This window comes from Ictalurus furcatus, chromosome 2 (genome assembly GCF_023375685.1).
Source record: "Ictalurus furcatus strain D&B chromosome 2, Billie_1.0, whole genome shotgun sequence".
Lineage (NCBI taxonomy): Eukaryota > Metazoa > Chordata > Actinopteri > Siluriformes > Ictaluridae > Ictalurus > Ictalurus furcatus.
In genome coordinates, this window is record NC_071256.1 from 4370282 (window position 1) to 4395071 (window position 24790).

The window sequence follows — 24790 nt, forward strand, 5'->3', positions numbered from 1 at the left end:
AACTTAAAACCGACGTCAAACGAGTGATTGTCGGCTTTCATTTCGAGCGTGTTGATCAGAGATGCTGAGACACCTGAGAAATGCGGCCTTTGTCTTCTCAGGGCACAGGCCCTCGACTTTAGCAGCTCCTCACGTAGCAGGTAGACCTACGGAACACTAAAAGGCAGATCAGATTAAGCGACGGGTAAATCTTTAACGGGAGCCGCGCGACCTCGTGCCACGAGCGGCGCGCGGAAAGCCGAGAACAAAGACCCCGAGTCGAGCTATCGCGAACAGATCTCCATCGAGGCTAGAATCCTGTCTCTGCCAAAGGCGTGTCACGTTCTGAGCTGACAATTTTTGCACAATAAATATATACAAAAGACGTTTTTTTTTTTTTCACAGGAAATAAGGCTTCCTTTTCACGACTTCCTCTGCAGGTGCTACGATATCAACCATCCAAATAAATATTAACCTCCGGTGTAACTGAACTGCGCAACGGAACAAAGTAGTGTGGCAGTTTGATGGATTTATAGCCTATGCGATTAGCACACAGCCCCGATATCACGGCACGTACGTCACGTCAAACGGTGTCTAACACCGCGCTGGAAGAACGAATATCCAGTTATTTGGATGGGATTTTTGTTTGTACCTTTTTATGCGACATTTTATAGCAAAAACATGCTTAATTGCACAAACACGGCGACCCCGGCCAGGCGGTCACAAATGATGAACGAACGGGCGCTTAATGAGTGTGGCGTAAATGCATTGTTCACGTCCATGCTAATGAATGCTAATGAACGTTGGCTTTCTTTGTCTCAGCACTCCAGAGTAAAAAAAAAAAAACAACAAAACAAAACACTCGAAGAAAGTAAACTAGTAATAGTGCACCTTTTATTAGATCTGTACTTGTATCTGTTTAGAACACATGATCTGTTCTGTATAAATAATATATTTGTATCTGATTAACAAGAACGTATTTCGGGTTTTTTAAGCGTTGAAGCTAGTGACTATGAGACTCAAGGCCATCTGTTATTTCCGTACGTTCGGATTCGGCGGATTCAGGGTTTGAAGAAATTCATTTCTAACGTAATTTCCTTGCTGTCCGTCAGTGCCAGTGTTGTTGCTAGCAGTGGTTTAGTTTAGCATTTAGAAATCCCAGCACTGCTAGGAATCCAATCTTCATCTGTTCATGCTTTATGCTTGGCTTGGATTCGGACCTGCTTTTGTAGGTCGGCTCGGATAAAAGCACGAGGAAATGTAAACGGAGGAACGTTCCGGATAGGTAGCCTTGACCTTAATCCTCAGCCGCTCCGAGCTCCTTTTTCACCGTCGCCCCGTAACGCGCACGTTTAATGGCGCGCTGTGAAAAGTTACTCCACTTGAAAGCAAACGCTTCCTTCGAGCGTATACGTAGGTCAGACCGCTTAGTCTGACTAAAGCTGGAACAAGACAGAAAAACTATACACTTCTGTTCGTACAGCGGAGCGCCAAAAAAAAAAAAAAACTGTTATTTGTTGTTGTTTTTTTTGTTGTTGTTGTTGTTGTCTTTTTTAAGTTCAAGGCTTTGGTATGTTTTACAATTACACAATGACCAACATTATGATATTCAAGAAGGCATTCTTAAAAAAAAAACCAAAAAAAAAAACTATACTAAATCTTTTGAGAAATCGTTACGGCTTTACTTAAAACCATGTTTATAACGCCTGCTTTAATAACCCCCAACGACAACTGATATAAACGTCCGTAAACATTTAGAACGCTTATACGAACAGCTGAGATAAAGACTGCAATCATTATGTCAACTTGACCTGACAGCTGAGTCAGACACAGATATGTCGTTGGCATAGGATCGTGTTAAAGCACTCCTTGTCCCGGTCACGTAACGGTAACGACGTGATATAACCCGCCGCGTGATGCTAGTACAAACGCGAAACGTTGCATCCTATTCGAATCGAATACGACGGTTTTCCCGACAAATAAAATGATCGACGACAGCTTGAGTGAAAAGCTGAATCTTTGAAATAGTTCCATGAATTTCACAGTTGAAATAAAGCGCAGGCTTTAAGCTCCGCCCACATGCAGCTTCATGTCAGTTTTCTAGCTAGAGTGGAATGATAACGGATGATTTTTCCTTAAGGTGAACACAGTGAAATAAATCATTCTACTCTAACGACGTCACAAGGCGAGATTCATGGTTTTATTAAGCGTGCAAACGTATACTTTTTTTATTAAGACTAAAGCCTCATTTGCATAAATAAATGTCTTTATATATATATATATATTTGTAAGAATATCAGCAATCAGCTCACAAAGATTCACCATGATATCTACTGGTACCCTATTCACACGTAGCGTCTTAACGTAAAAGGAAAGATTTAGCTGTTCGATGGAAGATTTGTTTACTCTGTGGATGAATTCTACTTGATTGGCAGTGTGTGTACAGTCAGTCACGGAGCTTTCTCCAAACGATTTTTGCAGATGTCTCGAATTTCACACCGACGCTTCACAGCATAGAGTAACTTTTGTTTCATAATTGTTTCATACCCCCCCCCCCTCCCCAAAAAAAAAAGGTTTTACATGTGCACCTGGGTCGGGTACCAGAGCTGTGAGTAGTACCACGTGTACAAGGTCACTCGAAACACGTGACTCCGTAACGCTGAAGTGACACGGCATGTGTGTGAGCTGCGAGTATGCGGCGTGTGAGCTGTCCTTCTGTCTATCTCCCAGCATGCTCCTGGAGTGTGTGTGTGTGTGTGTGTGTGTGGGGGTACTTCATGAAAGAGGTCATTGTAGATGTTGTAGTGTGGCATGTTGCATGCACTTATAAATCCGAGTAGGCGAATTCCCCCCCCCACACGCACACACACACACACACACACCCTTCCCCCACCCCGCGATCACGCTGCAGGAATGCCTTTGAATGAGCAGATTGTAAGGCAAGAAAAGCAGCGGAGTCATTCGCTGACTTTGTTTTCGTTTCAGAGCCTCAAGTCGCCACGTAACCTTGAGAATAACGCGCCTGCTTGTTATCGTTGATGAATGCCATTTCTCAGAGCGGCGCTCATGCTGGAACCGCAGATGGTTTGCATTAAATCGAGCGGCTAGTGGAAAAAGCGATTTGCGTGGCGTAACGGCGTGGCCGGGAACACTCAGAGTCACCGAGGCGCACGGAGAGCTCTCAGGGTCAGCCTGGTTCTCATTTACCCCACGAAAAACAGTGGGGCGTTCGGCTCGGTGACTCAGAACGCCTCGAATGTGAACGACGCGTTAAGACCACCTCCGGAGCGTGTTTCAGACCTCCGCGCTTCAATCCAGACTTCTGCTTCTGCCTCGCAAAACACAATGATGGCCATTCAAGGCCTCTTTGTGCCATTCTTCCCACTTGGATACCATTGATCCAAGAAAGTTCACCAGTACAGGATTCCTCCAGCCCTGAGGGTTTCCCTGTCCGAGATGATGTAATGTTTTAAGAGCATTAAACCAAATATTACAGCGCACTCGGCACAAGACTGTCTTTAAGAGCTTAGAGGCTTATAAAGAGACGTATAAAGAGACCAAGAGGGACACGGACGTGTGTTTCATCACGTTATATCCTGCTGAAATAGAATACCAGGCTGAGGCCCTGTCCACACAGATGTTTTTCAAAACATAGCCGGTCTGATTTAAGCATATGGACCTTTATTTGAATGCGGTGTATCATCCCCGGGAGCACGCAGGCGAGTGTGTGACATTACAAGTGCTATTATTTGGGTCTGGCCTGTGAGAAAAGAGAAGGACGTGACACGGCTTCAGCTCCGGGTGTGTTTCGGTGTCCTCTCACCGTCACCCCGACCTCGCGGGCCGTAACAGGAGCTCGCGTATCGTAGGTTATTAAAAAACAAGAAAGTGAGAGAGGGAGAGAAAGGGAAGGAGGGGTGGAGAGAGAGAGAGAGAGAGAGGTGTCTATTTTTGAACCTTGCCGTATCATGTTTCGCCTCCTGCCATTTTGGTCTTTTGTCAGGTGAGAGCGGAGGATATTTCGGGACGCTCTCGGGTAACCTCCTCGTTTTTCCCGGGTTCCGAGATCTATCCTCTGTTCACTATGCAGCGCAAACCATCACCATAAACCTTTAGGAATGTTTGTGTAGAGATTAAGTTGCTGTCATTTAGCCCTATAAGCACCAATTTGATGAAATGAAAACATTACTGAAATGTGGTTAGCGATTCTGGCGCTAAATTGTCGGGTAGTGCCGTATTTTCATTATTCCCATGGGAAGATGGTCGGATGAGCAGGAAAGTTAAAGCGAAAGGAGGTGAGGAAGCCGGACAGACGAAAAGACTAAAGTGCCGCTGCATCGCTCACTTAAGATCGAGATGAAGCAAGGGTTCACGCCTGTAATGGGCAGTCGAATGGCATTGTAGGTCGTTTTGATGAAAGAAATCCATTCGGAACTTCATTACAAGCTGGATGTGTTCCTTTGAGCCCATTCCACTTCCATACGTCACACATTTTGAGGTAAGAAACGGACCTTTAAGGTCAGAAAATCCCTCCTTCCGTGTGTAACCAGTCCGTGTCTGGAGCCCAGGCCGGTGTTTCCGACACATCTGTAGCTGTAGCGCCAGACTGGGGCCAGATGGGCTGGTGGAACACGAGTACACAACTCAGAGAAGCTGGCTGCACATCTGGAAAACAGCAAGGAAATATTTAAGGGAGATACGTAGTGCAGGAATGAGGCATCATCATCACTATGTGCACTCGAATGTGTTTTAAAACTGGAGCTGTACAACACGCACACGGTAACAGTAACAGTATGGGCTGCTTAGACTAGTCGATTAATATATTCTCTAGTCGCCAATCCAGACAAGTTTTCTGGATGTACGAGTTGAAAATGCCAGGGGAAAACCTCCCGGACGCTGCTGTTAGACAGCGCATTAACTTTAAAAAAGCATCGAAGACAGAAATGTAATTCGTAGTGTGGTTTGATATGGTCCTGGCTGCACTCATAAATCAGCCTATAAATAGTGGTCGTTTTTGCTTTATCCATCCATCCATCCATCCATTTTCCATATCATATATCCAACACATGGTCACGGAAGAGCCTGGAACCTGTCCCAGGGAACTCCGGGGCACCTTGGACGGGGTGCCAACCCACTGCAGGGCACCCATTCACACATTATGGACAATTTGGAAATGCCAGTCCTCCCACAATGCAAGAGAAGGAAAGCGGAGTACCCGGAGAAAACCCTCGAAGCATGGAGAGAACATGCAAACTCCACACACGCAGGATGGAGTCGGGATTTGATCCCCTGGCCCCCGGAGGTTCCAGGCATACTAACTACGGATAAAGATGACTAGTCAAATACTTTTTTGAATTACTGGATGACTAGTACAGATTACTAGTAGTGCAACCGCTAACACAAGAACCATAACCAAGCACAGTGCGCTGAGTACTGCGACTCTAAGCTTCTAGCCTTCCACCCGGGATCTTCTAACGTGTCGTGATGTGATCCGTCCTGTATGAATTGGCGGGCGAGGTGTGTGTGTGTGAAACATGAGAGGGAGGAAGTCGAGAGAAAGACAAGGGATTCCCATTCAGATCTTGGCCTCCATTTGCTCATTTATTCTCTCTTGGTTTTTTTTTCTCCCCTCGCTCTTTTACTCGTCGTGCTCGTTCCTGTTGGGAACACGGAGGAATTCGTATCCGGGATGTGGCTCGTCCGTGCTCGGAATTTGAACGGGTGGGAAAACAAAAGGCGAGGTGCAGAAGGGGTCCCTGTGTGACTGTGGGGTGCATAGGGGTCCCTGTGTAAGGGTCCCCTCGTTTGTCGAGGCATCGTGGATGCCAGCTTTCTTTTATTTTCTTTTATTCTCAGCCAAATCCGTCAGACCTGACAGGCGCGTAATTCGAGCTAAGACTGAACCAGTGCTCCAAAGCGCCTCTACTTCTCTCTCTCTCTCTCAATCTTTCTGTTTATGCTCGCCTCGCTTTTCTGTCTGGGACGGATGGAGGTGAGCCGTATCCCCCTACAGACCTCCGGATCTGTCGAGTCATGTGAGTTCGTGTACACTCTGCATTCCACAAGACAGGGCAAGAGAGTATCAGATGGAGGGAAGGGGTGGAGTTGTGAGAGTTGGGGTCAGAGAGAGGAATGGACAGAAAAAGTGGTTGAGAGAGAGAGAGAGAGAGAGGTGGTCTGCTCCCTAGTGAGTCTTGTATAAGGTAATGTCTGGTGTGTGTAAAGGGGAGGCACCGATTTATTTTAACACACACCAGCCATGCAGAGGGCATGGGAGGGGACGAGGTAACTGCCAGCACTCTCTCGCTTTCTATCCATCTCTCTCCCTCTCTCTTTCTTTCAGTCCCTTGCTCCCCTCCTATACAGTCCAGCGTTCACAGCAGACAGGATCATAACAAAGCAAAGCAAAGCGAGAACGAGCCTGAATAAGCCAAGCAAGAGGCAAGTGTCCGTCCCCACTTTGACCTATTAACCCTGCATGCTGCTGTGCGTGTGATTAGCTGTGTTAGCATGGCCTGGCCAGTTTCGGCTAGCCCGAGTGGTGGGCATTGTTAAAGCCCATTAGACAGACATGGCCGCGTTACGCTGTTTCAGCTCGGCTGACGAGGCCACGCCAGAGCCCTAAGATGGCTGCATATCAGCCAAGCCGCAGTGTCATGTTTCCGTCCAGCTGCAGAGTCTTTTCCAGGAGGTAAATAAACCGCAGTGTGATGAGATGAGTCATGCATTGCAATAACTGTGAGTTGATGCGCATCAGATGTCTTCAGCAGGTCCCAAAGCTAAAATGGATGAGTGGTGGCGTAGTCAGACCGATTCTGTACTTCAGTGAAGTGTATTTTTTCAACAGAGTGGTGTGATGTGTATTTTTCACTAAGGGCACGTCCTGACGTGTTTCATTCGTCTTACACCAGGGTCATTTGTCACCGATTACCATTTTCATCGATTTAAGAATGACGTGGCATACTTTTAATCCGTTTACATTTACATTTAATTATATGGAACATCTGCAAGACAAGTTGCTGTTATCACTTACGTTATATTCTTTATATGTGTGTCAAGTGTCCGTCATACAAGTCGCTATGGGAACAGCCTCGAGATGAAATATTGTCAAATGGCTGACGTAGCAAACAATATGGCCACCACACAAAAAGAAGCTTGGTCCAGATGTCCAGATGTCCAGATGGGGGGGGGGGGGGTGTTTGGTCTCGGTGGCTTAGTGGTTAGCACGTTTGTGTCGCACCTCCGGGGTTGAGGGCTCGAATTCCACCTCCGCCCTGTGTGAGCAGAGCTTGCATGTTCTCCCCGTGCCTTGAGGGCTTCCTTCAGGTACTCCGGTTTCCTCCTCCAGTCCAAAGACATGCATTGTACACCGATTGGCATTTCCAAATTGTCCGTAGTGTGTGAATGTGGGTGCGATTGTGCCCTGCGATGGGTTGGCACCCGGTCCAGGGTGTCCCCCAACCTGTGCCTCGAGTTCCCTGGGATAGGCTCCAGGCTGCCCTGCTACCCTGTGTAGGACAAGCTGTATGGAAAATCAATGGATGGATGGACGGACGGACGGACTCCTCTGGTGGTCGAAGACCTGAGGTCCCGTGCGTTGCTCTGTGATTTCTGCTTACTGCGGAATGTTAGTGTCCAGGTACTATGTACTAAGACCAGAGAAACAGCGACCTGACTTATGAAGCAAGCTTGTTCGTATTGTTCATGAATTGTTATTGCATTATTGGCTTTGTAGTATTTCCCAGGAGGTTGCTGTATGCAAATGCGCTTTCGATCCTATCCGATCCGTCTTTTTTTTGTGTGCGATTATTATCCTGACCACCTCTATATCTCCAGCCCTACAAATAAGAGTTGATGGCATTCAGGCGGTCCAACAAAAGTCCATGTCACACGAAACCTTTAGCAGTTGTAGTAAACTGGGAATTTCATGATTATTCGTTTTTTTGCCCATTCCCTGAAACTCTTTGAGTTTTGAATGGAAAACTGCAATACACAGGAGTGTGTGAAGCTGTTCTGAGCTCACTTCTGAGTCTGAGGTTCGTTTGCCTCTGGATATGTCCTTGAGAAGGACATCACGCATAGAGCGTGTGTATAACTGCTTGCATTTTGTCTCTGGGTACATGAGGACGTAAAAGCAGGTTAAGGAGAAATGGGGCAGAGGCGCACAGCCCACTTTTAGTCTATATTTGATCATGGCAAGTGAACACATGAAAGTGGAGAGAAAGCACACAATTTCCTGGAACTTCGGAATACATCCCGGCAAAGATTTTACACACGTGGTTTACCCAGGTATCCATGAAATTATGAGACTACGCCAGATCCAGATGTCACCTTAGAATCCACACGGTTTACGAGGGTCAATAATCGCCAGTTAACCTTTGACTAAAAGGGTTAATAATGACAGGATTTGAATCATTGTGCTCGAACACTGCTCTACTGAAGCTGGCACAAAGAGAATATTTAGAACAGATGTATTTAAAAATGAGCTTTCATAGGTTAGGCATGTTATATTTAAAAAAAAAAAAAATCGTGGTCTGAGATTCATGAACCCTTTGAGATTTCGGGCTACGTTAGTCTTGTAGCTTCATGCAACACTGAAGACGCCGAACGTTGGACGCCGAACACATCTTGACTGAAAATCGTGTCATCTATTTATTTATTTATTTATTTATTTACCTGGAAAATGTTATCTCCAGCCATTTTAAGTAGCACAAGCTTGAAAGATCATTTCTATTCAATTCATTTCTATTCACCGCTTTGTTCCCATCATGATGAGGTCGTTCTGTAATTACTCTGTAGCTCTATATTAAAAGACAACATCAGACCACCGTTATTGCTCTGCCTTTTCTCGTACTTCCTCTAGATTTGTTCACTAAATGCTTTAAATCCGTTAAACAAACCGTCCTTTTTTGTTGTTGTCGCTTCTGGTTTTGTGTTCTCTGTGGTCTAGCCACGGATAGTTCATGTCTATAAACTGACTGATGATTAGCTCCTGTTAGCCAACGTTCGCCAAATTACTCCTCGACGACGATGCGTTCTCTAACTGGGAAGACACAGCGTCGACACGGACCACGGTTAAAATACGTGTCGTTGATATACTGCTTTTCTCGAATACTTTTTAGACACGGTTTGTTTAATAGCTGCCTTTAGTCAGTTGTGTGCTATCGAGCTAATCGCTACTCTAAAAATGTTACTGATTAATCACAGAAGGAAGAGCGTTTTTTTTTTTTTGAGGGCGGGGGAGGGGGTGGGGAACAAAGCAGACTAACATTTTCACACTTTCTTCAGCAGTAAATACTTTTCCTTTTAGGAACAAAGGATCAGGTTTTTCCTCAGAAATCACTTCATAACAGATGCTAGAACATCTACTGGTTAGCAATAGCGTTTTTGTTTGTTTTGCTATGCGGCTACTTGTAGTTTAGCCATCTACATTTCTCCACAGGAAACACAGATGGCTAAACTACAAGCTCAAATAAACTACAAGGCTACGCTAATCTTTGTCGAGATTCATTCAGAGTGGCAGTTTTCTCTACAGCTAGTTTATACGAAGCTAAACGTTTACAGCTAGCCGCTTAGCTAATAATGAAATGCATTGGTTTTGCTCGCGATCTTGTAGCGCTGTCTTAATAAATTCGGGTACATATCTGTTTATAGACATAAAGCCAGTGGTTTTTCGTGTCAAATAGCCAGCGTTTAATTTTTTTTTTTTTTTTCACGTCATATTTACGGTCCAGCTGAGCTAAGCTTGCTTAGTCTTGTTCTTTTCATTCGCTCTATGAGCAATCTGGCCAGATGCCTGTTTTTCCCCAGCGTATCGATCCTGCATTCCTGCTGTTATTTGCTCTTTGGTTAGATAAGGTTTGATTCAGCAGAACGTGTGAAGAGTGCTGTTTACACCCGGTTTGACACTCGTTTATTTGTTAATTATTTCACAGTCAGGCACAAAAACGAAGCACGAAAGCTGCTGGAGCTAGTCCAAATCTGCATATGTGTAGTAAGGAAACATGCATGAAGAGTAAAACCCGGAAAAGCTTTCACATATGATTAACAACTGGGCGACCCTGTCTAGAATTACGGTTGGAAAATAGCAGTTCTGTAGAATCTCATGCTTCTTGCCAAACTGTTTGCTGTGGAAGTGGCCACGCTGAAGATGTTGCGAGCCCTGTCAATTCCCCGCTGTGTGCTGAAAAGCCAAAGGATGAATGGATTCCCATGGGAAACGGGCTATAGGAGCCTCTGGGGACTTAGACAACGTGCAAGGGCAAAGACAGCTCAACAAGGAACTGGGAATGTAAATATAAAGAAGACGACTAGAATACAAACAGGAGAATTCAACCGGAAAGTTGTTTTTTTTTTCTCTTTTTCACGGAGCATTACAGGCTTAACGTAGCAGATCTCTGTTCAGCTTTACTGCACGACACTGGTATCGAAAATATCCGAACGCGGTTTATTTGTTGTTCTTTTTCTAGGCTAAAAATGGTGGAAAATATACACCATTTCCTATGAGTAATGCACAGTACCGCTTTTTTTTTTTTTTTTTTTTCTTGCACCCAACACCAACATGGAGATTTGCATTGTTCCTTATGTTTATCTATAATGGCAGCCTCAGCTCTGGAGTCGTCATCGCCATGGTTACGGCTATATGTGGCAACTGGCGACGTGGCAGATTTCTCACCCGAGGACGTGTTAGCAGCCTCCAAAGCCCCCACATGGATCCTGTCAGGCCTTCTGTGAGAAAGCTCATTTAAGCGTCATCCTAGTGTTCGTTTGACGTACATCTGTCAGGTCGACTACGGCTGGAGTGCTGAGATAACAGAGAAAGGTGTGTTTGCACAGATGTCGGCACATTGGTATTTGATTGTCGTTTATCTCAAACTACAAGAGCAACCAGAACGATTTAGGGAAAAAAAAAAGTTGTACCGCAAGGAACCGTCGTATTATGCCGCGTCCTGTCACTCTGTATCGTGCGAGGCTCGTAATGCCTCAGCTGCTTTCCCGAGGCTATAGGAAGTGACGAGAAGCTCTGAATGAGCGCATGCATCTGCGTTCCTCTGCGGCGCTCGCTTCAAGTGTCCATTCCTGGAATCGAATTAGCCCCTCAGCCTGGAGGGCAACGCTATTGGCCGTTGATGACTCAGCCTGAACTTATCGACTGGAGAGGGAATCGAATGCTGAAGCTCTAAGTCAAGGACCGCGTGCCCTTCAAACCCACAAACACACACGTACACGCTAGAGAAAGCTAGTGACCTCGAACATGGATTTGTTCATAGGTTCGTGAAGGCTCTATTTATAAACCGACAACGGGGGAAATCTGTATCAGAATCGATCACTTTTCTTAGAAATTGACCGAAAAAGTTCGGTGCTAGGAACAGCAAAGGGATCGAACAGACTGCAAAAATAGCTTCAAGCAAACATCTAGGAGGTGAAGAGAGCGAGTAACTCCTCCCACCCAACCCAACACCTCTTCAAGCTATGCTTACTGAAGATATGCAAGAAATCTCTAATACCCCATCTGGCTGAGGTGATTAATGAACGCTGGGGCAGATGGCACTGCAGCTAGTTTCCTCATAGCTTCAGGGGTGTAATGATTTGCGATTTTACTACCCTCGTAGCCTTGCGCCGCTTGCTTTGTTCTGGAAGATATCACAAGGCTTATCTCTTATATCGTTCATCCTCTTTTTCTCACACCGAACACGTTGTCCCCATTTCCTGCAGCGGAGCCTGGGGCAGGCCAGGTCCTTAGGATGTTTTTGTTAGGGACCGAAAAAGAGGCTGTGAAACGCTCCCTCCCCCTCAATAGGCAGCCAGCGGGTGTGGAAATATTGACATTCAGAGAGCGAGAGAGAGAGAGGGAGGGAAGGAGGCCACAGGGGGAGTCGGGATCACCCTGAAAAAGGAGGCGGCTTTTTTGGCTCCGATGCAGGAGGGAAGGAGAGCGGGTCTGAGTCAGCGACTCCCTAATCACCGCCTCATCCTTCCATTCCTCTCTGTTTTGTCTCTCCTTCCTTCGTACATTCTTTTCTATCCCTCACGCCCTACATCGATCAAGACTCACTGATCAAGTCTTCTCGTGTGTGATTGGTTGATCTCCTAGATGCGTGTCAAAACAGGCCCACCCACCACCCCAACCACTTATCCGGTTAAAAAAGCGCACGATGGACGATCCCGACAAGGTTGCAAGAAGCCACAGGAGGAGTCGGAGTTGCCATGAAGGTGGTGGGATGATGACAGGACAGCTTGTCGGCTCGGACGGATGGAAGACGGGTGCGAAGAATCAGCGACTTCTTAACCACCACCTCGTCCTTCTGCTACTGTCTTTGCTCTTACCCGCGCTTTCAACTCCCCAAAAAAAGAAACGCACCCACTTTTTTTCTTTTACAGAAGAATCCGTTTCAAGTCCGATGCAGAGCTGTTTTTCATCTCACGCTAATCCCAGCGCCGCGCTAAATGTCTGTACTGCATCCAAGAGTTCCATCTTCACTGACAGCAAAATGCCAGAGCTCATGCAACTCTTGAATGTATCTCAAGACACATTTGGTACCCAGATATGTGTGTGTGTGTGCCCCTGATTAACGCTCATAATGGAGTACAAGATGACCAAGATACTCCGCTCACCTCACTTAAACATAGAATGATCCGATTTTTCCATATAAACACACACTCACAGGAGAAATCAATATATCTCGGTGTTTCCATCACCAAGACAACTGCAGCCCAAATATAGCAGTGTTAAATTGTTATGCTTTTTTTTTTCTAGTTCAATCCTGTGCATGGTCACAGTGATGAGATCAGTGTTGAGAGGCTTAGCAGGAATCGCTGAATATTACCACTTGAGCAAGGACCCGAGTGTGGCAGAAAATTACATCCAGCCATTTGGACTCATGTAGATGTTTTTGGGTTTTTTTTTCTCCATAAGGCTGTACGATAATAGCTAAAACGATCATATGGTTCATAAATAAGAAACCGTAAGAGATGTATGGATATATACCTTCTGGATATTTCTAGCTGTGATGCTGTGAAGGTGTTTACAGGATCGAGTCGTGTCCTTGATATGCTATTAGAATGATACGGTCTTTCTGAACGAGTCACTAAGGTGAACGAATCGGTATCAGGCTCTGACGTGATTCCTTTTGTTCAGTTGATACGGATGGGATTTGCGGTTTCGACCCGTTTTACACGGGTTTATATGTCTTTCTGATGTTCATCTGTCAGTCATTAAGTCATATTTGTAACTGCGCGTAATAAACACCCAGTGAATCTTTTGTTCATGGCCGAGATTCGGTACAGTCTCTTTCGGCGAATCAGTTGAATCAGTTGACTCATTTGATGTGACATAAGGTAAGGGTGACATAAGGTAAGGTAAGGATTATTCTTCCAAACCAGATATGCAAGCATGCAATAGGATAAACAAAAAAGAGTGATAATAAACTGAATGAATCGTTTAACTGAACAGATGCAAATGACTCAAATGATTCAAAAATGTCATCTCTAGGCACTAAGGTGCTGTAGTTTTTGCCACTGTCAATAAGCGTTTTTCTTTTGTTTCATTGTTTTGACATTTTTGGGGGTTTTGTTTGAGGCCGTAAAGCTGAAACGTGTCGTGCAAGATCGAGAAACACTTCTGTATCTACGCCTTTCGCTTTCCACCTGTGTCACGTTAGGACGTGTTTTTGTGTTAGCGAGAAAAAGGTCAGAGAGAGGTTTGTGGAGATGTAAAGTATGAGGCAGCATTTTTGCACACACACGCGCACACACACACACACACACACATACATAAACACACAGCTCAGCATGTGTGTGCTTGCACACACACACACACACACACACACACACACACACAAGCAGAGGCCTCCTGCTTCAGGAAGTCCGCTGCACAGGAGACGTTAAACATTCAGTTCCTGTTTGGCGTATGATTCCACTGAGACTACACACACACACACACGCACACACACACTAAACCAGCCTTACAATGAGGTGACAGGTCTCACACACACACACACACACAGGTTTACGAAAAATCCACCACCATTTTCAGTTGAACTGCTCTGTGACCCCTCCCTCCCCCAAAACCCCAAATATTCGGCTGACGTGGTTCAGTCTTGAGTCTGTGCCCAGAAAAATGAAAGCAGTGAGATGGAACACACACACACACACACACACACACACACACACACACACCATCATGTCTGGATCACTCCTGGCAGGTACGAGCGGATACACCGATCCCAACAGACCTTGAGGCATTTCCATCATTATCCATAAACGTATCTGCAAAGCGGCGGGTAAACGTACCGCTCCTGCTCGGACTTTCTGGAGCGACTCCATGACCGGGATGCCATTTAGAACTTAAAACAAACCTAACTCTTAAAAATGAAAACCTTCCTTTGTTTCAGCATTGAATTTAAGAAAGCGCTCTTAACGCTGTGAGGACGTCCGGGACGCTTTTTTTAAAAATATCCATTAATAATATACGTTTCGCCTGGGATTTGACGGCGTCGTACGGTCGAATCGACGTCATCTCTACAGCGTCGATAACAATCGGAACAAACGAACGAGACACGGCCGTTTTCTCTGTCTCGTGGTACTCAGGAAAGCTGGATGATGCAACTTCCTGTTGAACTTGTGTGTGAATAGTTCGAATATCCCGTAGGGGTGAATGCGTTCAGGTAGCGGTTTCAATCCGCCGCCGTTCCGTCGCTTTTGTAGGGTTTATTAATGCTTCACGTGAAACATGCCGAAGCATGCTCAGAAGTTCCTCCTCTTACGTGTCTTTCGGTCGAATGTCTTTTAGAGAAAGTGTTTATCCGCGAGCTGTTACACTCACAGCACGGCGCTTACCATCCGAGCGGCGTGTCCTATCCAAGCCTGAAGTGGTGGTTAAAGTAATTAGATTTTGGGAAGGGCGGGTGCGTTTCTGTTCCCGTCAAACAGCTCCACGTGCGGATGTGCAAAAACGCGAATCGTTACGGAGTTTGAACACCGTAATCGAAATGTAGTTAGTACTTTGAGTGCGCTTCTCGAACAAACGACACGTAACTCGACCCCACGTGCTGTCCGTGTTACACGTCACGTCCGGCGAGGGGACGAATCGCGGCGCACGCTTACGGTAGGTCGCTGCGTGAGAAAGCGGGTCGATTCTTATATACGTATCGTATTTACCTTATTTTCAGCCACTCTCGTTCGGGTCAGATTAAATCATTCGTCCCGTCCCACGTGCTCACGCCTCGGGCTCACGCCGGGTATATTTAGCATCGGGGATCTTGTGGCTCGTCGGACGAAACGGGACCGATTTCGCTCGTAGTGCGCCTTCAATTACATGAAATACGAGCTAGTGATGTTTCACTGATGAGGGAGAGACGGAGGGAAATAGAAGCGTGCCTAGGGCCGGAGTGATGTCACTCGTCAGCTTGAAGAAGGAGAACAGAACGACACACAGTCCAGGAATAGAAGCGCGGAGTGTAGCGCACGGACAGCACGCTGGCGTTTTCCGTAAGGGAACATTTATTAAACGTTTATGGAAGGAGTCTCCAGTGTCAGCGCCGTGTAACAGTCAGTTCCCCGACATGGGAAGGTTTTCAGGACGGGCCGCATTTAAGTAAAGCATCGTGAAGGAATTTTTTTTTTTTTACAGCTGCTATAGCGTAAGTGAAGCAGGAACTAACTGCAACATTAAATGTAAAAATAAACGGATAAAAAGCAAGTTTCTGTGCTATTCTGTGCTGTTGTTTTTGGTACCACGTCATACCATCGTTGATTCTTTTATTTTATAACATAATACATGCCCGCAACTGTATTATAATCCCTTATTATACGATATTCGTCATTTTTAACGTTCCGCTTAGAACCAAAAAAGGGTTTTTCAGCCTGACGCCATAGGAGAACCCTTTTAGGTTGCACAAAGAACCTTTTATTCACAGGTTCTTTAGAGAACCAGTTATTTACTGATGCTTTAAAGAACCCAAAAATGGTTCTTCATAGATAGCAGTGCCACAATCATAAGTTCTCTAAAAAAAAAAAATTAAATAAAAAAAAACAGCTTTTAGTTAGTGCTTAAAGGAACTAAAGTAAGGTTCTTGAGTGACAGGAGAACCTTTTCTAATCCCACAAAGAACCTTATAGGGTTCACGTTAATCTGTTAAGGGATGATATCTTCAAGCACCAATACACTGCTCTGAAGAAAATCTCCACACAACCATACAGCTCAACTCAAGAACCCTATACACTGAAGAAATGGTTCTTGATAAGAAGAAGGTTCTCTGTCGTACCTATATTGAAGAACCTTTTTTTTTTTTTTTTTAAAAAGTGTTCTTCGTTGTTTAATGAAGACGTAAGAGAAGGAAAAATAGCACGCTTCGTGTGCACACGATATCGCAAATGTGGACTTATTATTAAGTCGTTCTTCAAGGGTCATGATGTAGCGAGAAATTTTGTGTCGAGATTTCTACACATGAAGCGGGGGAAAAAAAAGTCGGTGATATTTCCTAAATCGCCTGGATTTGAACGTGAAACATGTGATTTCGAATTAGTCATTTGAACGGTCACGTTAAGTACTGAATTGTTTCACACGGTGGCCGAGTTCATTTCAAGTACCACGTGCACAACTTTACAGACCTCGCCGTGCACATTTCTAGCCTCGGACACACCCGCTTTAGGCTCGTAAATGATCGAGGAGTCGACTCGGGAGTATCCGAGCAGGTTAAGAACGGCAGGATTGAGAAACACTACGCCTTTTTCCAGTATTCGTGTTTACTGTTGTTGTCAGAACGTGCTCGTCGTGTTTGTGGGAAAGCTAACACATGAGGCGGTTAGAAAAGCATGCTGTCAGCCACGCTGCCCATTCAAGCACAAGCCGAAGCGTCGCTTTAAGGCTCGAATCAATCTCTTTCTTTTTTTTTTCTTTTTCTTTTTTTTTTTTTCAACTTTTGCTAATTAGCTGATTAATTCAGGTGGTTGTGTTCGTGTTAGACTTTGGGAAATCAGTAAGCGCCACCGGCCTTGGATTTATCGCGTTTGTTTGTCCTATTTATCGGTTATTCAAGCCGTACCACGTCCCGTCGGACCGCGTTCATCGACACGGCCCGGTCTTCAGTCCTTTTTGATTGATTTATGGAGCGAACTTTGTAAATGGCCTTTAAGTGGGGAGTTTATTAGGATGCTGCACTTTTCATCCCACAACAAAGCAGGGGGAGGAGTCAAAATGTCCCCGTAGATGTACGAAATGTGTGTTTAAAAAAAAAACAAGCCCGTGCACCTTATTGAAAGTTTAACGAGTTCACATCGACAAAATTTTTTTTTTAAATTCTTAATATTGAAAACATTTTGAATACGTGCTTATCGGGTAGTTTATAGATTATTACGGGATGGTTTGAAACACTACGGCGATTAATAGACGTTTGTTTACTTTTAATTAGAAATAAATTCTAGTAAAAAAAAAAAATTTTACGTAATAATCGTAAGAAAAATCTGATCATTTCCCTTTTTTATTTTATTTATTTATTTATTTATTTATTAACCATGAATTCTCCATTCTGATTGGCCAGAAGGTGTTCATGTATTTTCGGTAAGAATCAGTCAGTACATTGAATTAATTTCATTGAGTGTTTTTTTTTTTTTGTGTGTGTGTGTGTGTGTGTGTGTGTGTGTGTGTGTGTGAAGTTTTCTGTAAGGATGTTTGTTACAGTATCATCTATGGAAGGAGTCTCCAGTATCGGCGCTTTGTAACAATCCAAGGTGAAGCTATAAATGTAAATTATCCGACATCTTGAGGACTTTGCGGTTTCCTGTTAACAAACAAGCTGCATTTTTTATTATTTATTTATTTATTTATTTATTTATTTTTTTACTTCAAGTAAGAGAGGAAAAAAAAAAAACGAGAGACGCCGGTGACGGGACGATCGTTTCTAACTGCAACTTGATTCGCGGACGTTCGACGATATCGGACGTAACCTCGACCGGATGAAAAAAAAAAAAAAGTACGTTGTGTCATTCCTCGATAAGTAAAAAAGTTAAATCAGCAATAAAATAATTCAGGATGTAAAAGATAGGAAAACTTCATCATGTTGTATTTCTTATTTATTCAAGTATTTATTTATTTTATTTTTTTTAATTGTAGCAAGAAATACCGCTGGACAAACCTGGTACTTTTTGACGAAATGTTCCGGAAAACCTCTTGTAGTGTTAAATAACGGCACTGAATTGGGGCAAGACCTGACCCTACAGGTTGCAGATTCATCTTTTCCCTTTTTGCATGTAGCTGAATTTTTCAGCAGGTCTGAAACCCTGGCGGCGTTTTTTTCTTTTTTTTTTTTCTTTCTGCGTTTTATCACCTCGCTCTCATGGAAACACCGAGGCTGAGCTGCAGCCCACACTTCCTCTTTGAATTATCCTCCTTTTATTTCTCCGTTTATTAAATGTTACCGAGGGCGGGTGCAGAATTTCCGTACTGTAGCGGTGTGCCCCGATGCCTAAGCTTTGAGTCATTTGTTGCGTGCGTACTTGATATTAAATTCATTTTTCAGCAAGGATGAAAAAACAAAAAAAAACCCATCGCATCATTTTCAGACGATTGCGCTTTTTTTTGTTGTTTTTTTTTAAAAAAAAATCCCACCGACACACACTGGGAAGTACAAACGAGCGAAAGTTTATGCAGCCTTCTTATGGAGCAGGCTTCTGAGAAACTCAGATTTGCATTAGAGACTTTCTAGCTGTACGTATAGTCGCGCTGATTCCGAAGACATCCTCGGGTTCCTTTTCACACACTTCGGCACCGCTTGACTTTACAGTATACGGTTAGAGAAGTGGAACGATTTATGATCGCGCTTTCCGGCGATACCCAGATGACAATGAGTTCCCTTTAGAGTCTAGTTCCTGTCAAGGTTCCTTCTTTGTTCTTCTTGAAAATTGAACGGGAACCTTTTTATCCGGATTTCTGTAAAGCTGCTTTTGTGACGATGTCCATTGTTTAAAGCGCCGTACAAATAAAAAAAAAATTGAATGGAGCCGAACTGAAAAGATCGCAGAAGGGGTTCTCAACGTTTTTGCATCCAGGGACTCGTTTTGGGTGGGGTGTGGATGTTGGGGAGCTGCTTGAGATCCTATATGATTGCGGTGCAGATTTAGTTTGAGGAAAACGAATTTAATCATACTGTATAGTCCTCGTTCACCGCTTCATACATTTTAAATTGTTGTGCAATCACCACGCTGCCCATGGAGTTATGATTATACACCAAATTGGACTAGATCCTGGTTTATAGCAAATATTAAATTTAAAAAATGTATATATATATATATGTTAAATTCCTACAAACAAAGGCAAACTGTAAGTGCGGACAAGTGTGTCGATGATGTACAGAACCCTCCGTCTTGTAAGCTCTAACGTAAAGATTGGGATAAGGAAAGGGGGGATTCATTTAAACTCATTTTAAAAACCAGTGCGCATCATGATGAAACCCCTTCCTTGTTTTATTAAAAGCGCAGTTGATATTATTTATACTTGTTTTGGTTTTTTTTTTTTTACGTATCAAGTGTTTTATTAACCCCTTACACGCTGTATCAATGTACCAGCTGTCGACGAGTAAATAATAGCCGTAGCAACCTTGATACTAGTTGAAAGTCATTTCCACCACCATCATGTGGACGTTTTTTAAAAATAAATAAATAAATAAATAAATAAATACAGTCACAGGCTTCGCTTTGAGAACCACGAGTGTAATACCCGAATTAATATTGACTTGAACTAATGATGAGTTAAGGCGTGTACTAATCACGCACTAATGAAGAGCTAGCCTTAACTAGGGCACGCGTGAATAATGACCGCCTTAAGTACGTTGGTACATGTTTGATAGTTCATGTATTAATGAATAAAACACCTAGGAGTGAACTAAATCGGACACGCCCTGTAAGAAAGTATCCATCCATCCATCCATCACTCCTTTTCAGGGTCACGGGGAACCTGGAGTCTATCCCAGGGAGCATGGGGTACGAGGCGGGGTACACCCTGGACAGGGTGCCAGTCCATCGCAGGACACAATCACATACACACTCACACACCCGTTCATACACTACGGACACTTTAGACACGCCGATCAGCCTACCGTGCATGTGTTTTGACTGGGGGAGGAAACCGGAGTACCCGGAGGAAACCCCCGCAGCACGGGGAGAACATGCAAACTCCGCACACACAGGGTCACGGTGGGACTCGAACCCCCGACCCTGGAATCATCAGTGATTGGTGATCGGTTATGTAGAGCAAACTCCACGTGTTTCGCTTGGTTTTGTACGATACATGGACGTTTCAACCGTGTGTCAGTTTGAGTAACGAGACAAGGCAAGAGATCAGACTCATCAACTTGGAGACGAGCCTGATGATGTCATACCGTCAGTCCCTGGCTCTTTTGGAGTTCCATTGTGTTTCCTCATCTCTCCTCCCCTTCCTGCAGTCAGCAGTGTGTGTATTGTGTTTCGTGCAAACTCTCTGACCTCAACTGCCACGAGCCCCGGCCTCGAGGCAGAGAGCAGGAGCGCCCAGGGCTCCGTTCACATCCATGGTCATTAATGTATAACGATGGGACAGTTCGGACAGTGATGGATGTCTCGGCGTGCCGTTTTTAACCGAATCGTAAAATAAACATTGTCACGTTTACCTCGGTCAGCTGGTTCGTAAAAAGCCGGGAATGTTGAGTGGTGTCGCTCTGCTCTGTGTGTGTGTGTGTGTGTGTGTGAACGCAGGAGATGGCCAGTGTACGACAGGACGTTCCACAACTTTAAACGTAACTGTAAACGGATAAGAAGTACCGACGTGTAGTTCTTTTAATAACTCAAAGAACTGTAACCCCAATAGAGGCTAGCGTGGAGATGCAGGATTGCATGTGGGCTCCTGGAGTTAACTATAAATGGATAAAAAAAAATTTAAAAAAAGAAAGAAAAGTATGTTAATCTTTAACAAACACAAAATTGGCCCTACGTCTGATCAATGACCAAATTGTAAAAAGCGTTGCATGTGGTGCTGACCTGTCTCCATATATATGGGCATAGGGAGTGTTATTTGGGAAAGGGGGAAGGGGGGTTGTAGGGTGTCTGACTTGAACAATCCGAGTTCATCACAGGAGATTAGCAGCTCTTTATGACAGGCTGAAACTCTCTCTGCTGTATTTACCACTCGTTTCCCACGTGTGTCTGAGTACAGACAGGTGATAAATTATGTCTGCTCGCTTTATGTTTAGATTGGACTATTTCAGGAATGTCCTCCCCCTGAGGTATAAGAACAGACGTTAGGAAAACAGCCGGGCATGCACCGGTGACAGCTCACCTCTTTACTTTGAACAAAAAGCATCTTTCATGCTTTCCGTATTGTTGTTGTTAGATTTTTTTTGTTTCGTTTTTTTTCGCTCCTGAAATAACTGTCCACGTCATACACTGGTGTGTGGCGTGTACGGCTCGGCTCGGCTCGGCTCGGCTCGGCCCGGCTCGGCTGGAAGTTCCTCAGAGGCTCAGAGCTAGGCCTCTGAGTCAAGCCAACAGTTCTGTTTCGTTATATGAGGAACCTGCAGAGTGACTGAAGTTATTTGATTCATTTGAGTCAGTTAAATGATTCGTTCGGTTCCGGTTTGCCCAAGTGTGCATGCGGATCAGACAACGAACAGCATTAACGGGTGTATAAAATAGCTAATTGTTATTTTGACGGTTGTGTGTGTGTGTGTGTGTGTGTGTGTGTGTGTGTGGGTGTGTGATAATATGCTTGGTACACTACCACCACATTTGCCTTGCACCTCCGGGATTGGGGGTATGCGTACCTCACACCGTTTGAAAACCCCTTCTTTACTGATATGGAAACTCATCCGAGCGTCATTTTTTTTTTTTTTTTAATTCTATACAAATTTGAATGAATAAAAACAGGTGGATGAAGACCTCCTTCTTTCTCTTTCTCTTTCTCTCTCTCTCAGCATCTCTCTCTCTTTCACACCCATGCATCTCACGTTTCAATGAACGCATCTGTGTGGGTCTCTCTGGCGTTCTGTAAGCGCTCCCTGGCGCGCCGCCATCTAGTCTGAAAGCCTGACTAGACATCGGCGAGGACCCGTGTCCTGCGCTCCCTCCTCATCAGAGAAGCGGGGGAAGCCTGCTCAGATTTCACTCCCGCTTTCATGTGTCGTACCTCAGGCTCGACGGCACACTTCCTCTCCTTTTCCACCGCCAGGCCAGGCCAGGCCAGGCCATTTCTCTCGGACTGGAAAGATTTCAACGACCACACGTGTCATTTTACCACACGTCTTCTTAATCGTACCGCGTACCTGTGACGAGAAAGTAGTTTAACGATGTAGAAACTGAAAATGGATTAGCTGCCTTTTTTTTTTCTTTTCCTTTTTTTTTTTTTTTTACAACGCGAGTGCAGAATACGAGTAGCGTAGCTCGGAGAATCATTCATGCGGTACGGTTGTGAATACATCGCTGCGGTTCTGGAACATTCTCTGACTCATATCTAGCATCCGCTGCAAAATGATGACTCAGAGCAGGAGGCCAACATTTCAGATCTGTCTTTGATTCTGCATTCTCTCCGTGCATGTCTGTGTGTGTGTGTGTGTGTGAGAGAGAGAGAGAGAGAGAGAGAGAGAGAGAGAGAAAGAGTGTGTGTTTAAGGGGGTGGGTGAAAGACTTTGTCTGAATGTCTGTAGATTTCCATCTACATCTTTTGAATAATCTTGGAAATAACAGCTTACTGAACATTTTCATGAGTTTTTGGAAGCTTTCTGATGCATTTCTAACTTTTTCCATGAGCACAAGTGTGTTTATTTGAAATATTAGTCAAGCCCCAAGGCGGGCACCTTTACCTCACTGTGTGTGTGTGTGTGTGTGTGTGTTTTCCATACATGCTCGTGCGTTTATGAGTGTGCTCATTCCTGCATCAGTTAAGTGTGGGTGTGTTGGTGTGAGTGCTGTGTTTATGAGCCGCTTTGAACGAGAGCTGTGGTCCCGATGACGCCAGAGACCACATGGTCTATGCACACTATCGCTTAGCCTTAGGGAATCTTTCCACTCCCTAGACCCTGATCCGTACTACCGACACACTTCCACTCGAACCCTTCTCTCATATAAACGATAGGGATTCGTATAGCTGTGTACATTAAACCCTAAAAGGGGTGAAGGGTTGGGGTAGATTTATTAGGCAGCAAGTGAAGAGTCAGTTCTCGAGGTTGATGTGTTGGAAGCAGGAAAAATGGGCGAGCGTAAGCGACTCTGACTAGACGACTGGGTCAGAGCGTCTATTCGCATCGTGAATAGAGTGATCATAAGGTATCGGTCAAATGATCCCTTTACTACAGGTCTAGAAACACATTTTAAAATCCACCAACCGCCCCTTTAACCAAACAGTTTCACTGCGTTTACAGAGCGAACAATTCTCCTGCGTATTTACGGCCCCATGTGTTGTTATAGCGGTAGCGATTTCCGTTCAGGAATCCGAAGCAAGCACGTCTGCTATGCGCGGCTCGACTCTGCTGCGTGCAGGTGGTGCTGAGGCACGGTTATTCATCACCGCTCTCCTCAGGTGACCTCAGATTCCCCGAGACTCATTCAGGGAAAGTGTGGCATGACTCACCATTCAAACCCTTCAAACAGGTGGAGAGGTTAAAAAGCGTCACTTTTAATAAGGGCCTTATAAAAACACCTGTCAAAGCCCGTTGGAGAATGAGTAAGACTTCGCTCATCATGCCAGTTCTCAGCATTCCTTTCAAACATGTACACACACATGCTTTTGTTTGGGGAACGCTTTACGGTTTGAAATTTGGAAGATGTTGCGCTTTTCACTCCAGTTTGCTTGATCGCACACTCTGATTGTAGCTTACTGCGAATCAAAATACAGCAATATAAAACAAAACTCCCAACGAATTCTAACCAGCGGAAACGCTGAAGGAAACGTTGCGACCGTTAGCCCCGCCCCCTCAGCCTAACCTTAACCGCTGATTTCTCAGGAATCCGTTATTATAAAACCTTTTTCGGAAACATTTTTACCGTTTATAACCGACGTGTTTGACCGTGTAAAGGTTGCTCCTATACTTTTGCGCTGGATGTTAAAGCGCGTCGTGTCGAATTCTTGCTCCTGATTGGTCCGTAGCTTTATATTAACGCGCTCATACTAATACGTTATCGTTTCCTAGAAGGAGTAGCGTGGTGGACGCTCGATATCAGCGGAGACGTTTTAAACGCCTTGATCTGTGAGGAGACGCTTCGTTACGTTTCCGTTTTTGGAAGGAGTCTCCAGTTTCAGTGCTGTGGAACCGTCAGACGTCACAGTTTTTAGCTCTGTGTGTGTCATACATCTGCGAGTAGGTTTGAGATCGCGAACTTCGAAGCGTGGTTTGATCTTCAAACACCAAACGTTTTGTGAAGATCGTGTCTTCATTCTCGTCATGGTTTCTAAGTGTAGCGGAAATATGAACTCATTTCTTCCTGTTTGTCTTTGGGAACTCATTTTAATCGAATTGTTGCCCTACAGGCGTCCGAGTCATCAGTCCATGGCTCCCGCTGTTTGTTTGTTTGCTTCTTTGGTGTGTGCACATTTTTATTCGCTTATTCTCCGGCGGTTAATATCTTCATGAGCCGTACATCCTGATGCCTCAGAGCTTTTTCTTTTTTCCTGATTACGCATCCAGGAAAGAGTGAAAGATTACCTACAGGTAGTGGCCTTCTGTCTTCAGTGTTCGTTTTAGCCAGCTCTTAATTATTGCTCCCGGTCTTGATGATTCCTAGTGTGGGAATTCACATCCCCGTTTAATAACAAGGCGGCAGATTACGAGAAAGTCACATCATTATCCGA

At 44.6% G+C, this 24790-nt stretch overlaps 1 protein-coding gene across 2 annotated transcripts in view; it reads left to right on the top strand.

Annotated features, from left to right (window-relative positions):
• The window catches only part of bach2b (BTB and CNC homology 1, basic leucine zipper transcription factor 2b), a 107281-nt gene that overhangs the window by 26928 nt on the left and 55563 nt on the right, over positions 1 to 24790 (top strand). The window lies entirely within an intron of this gene.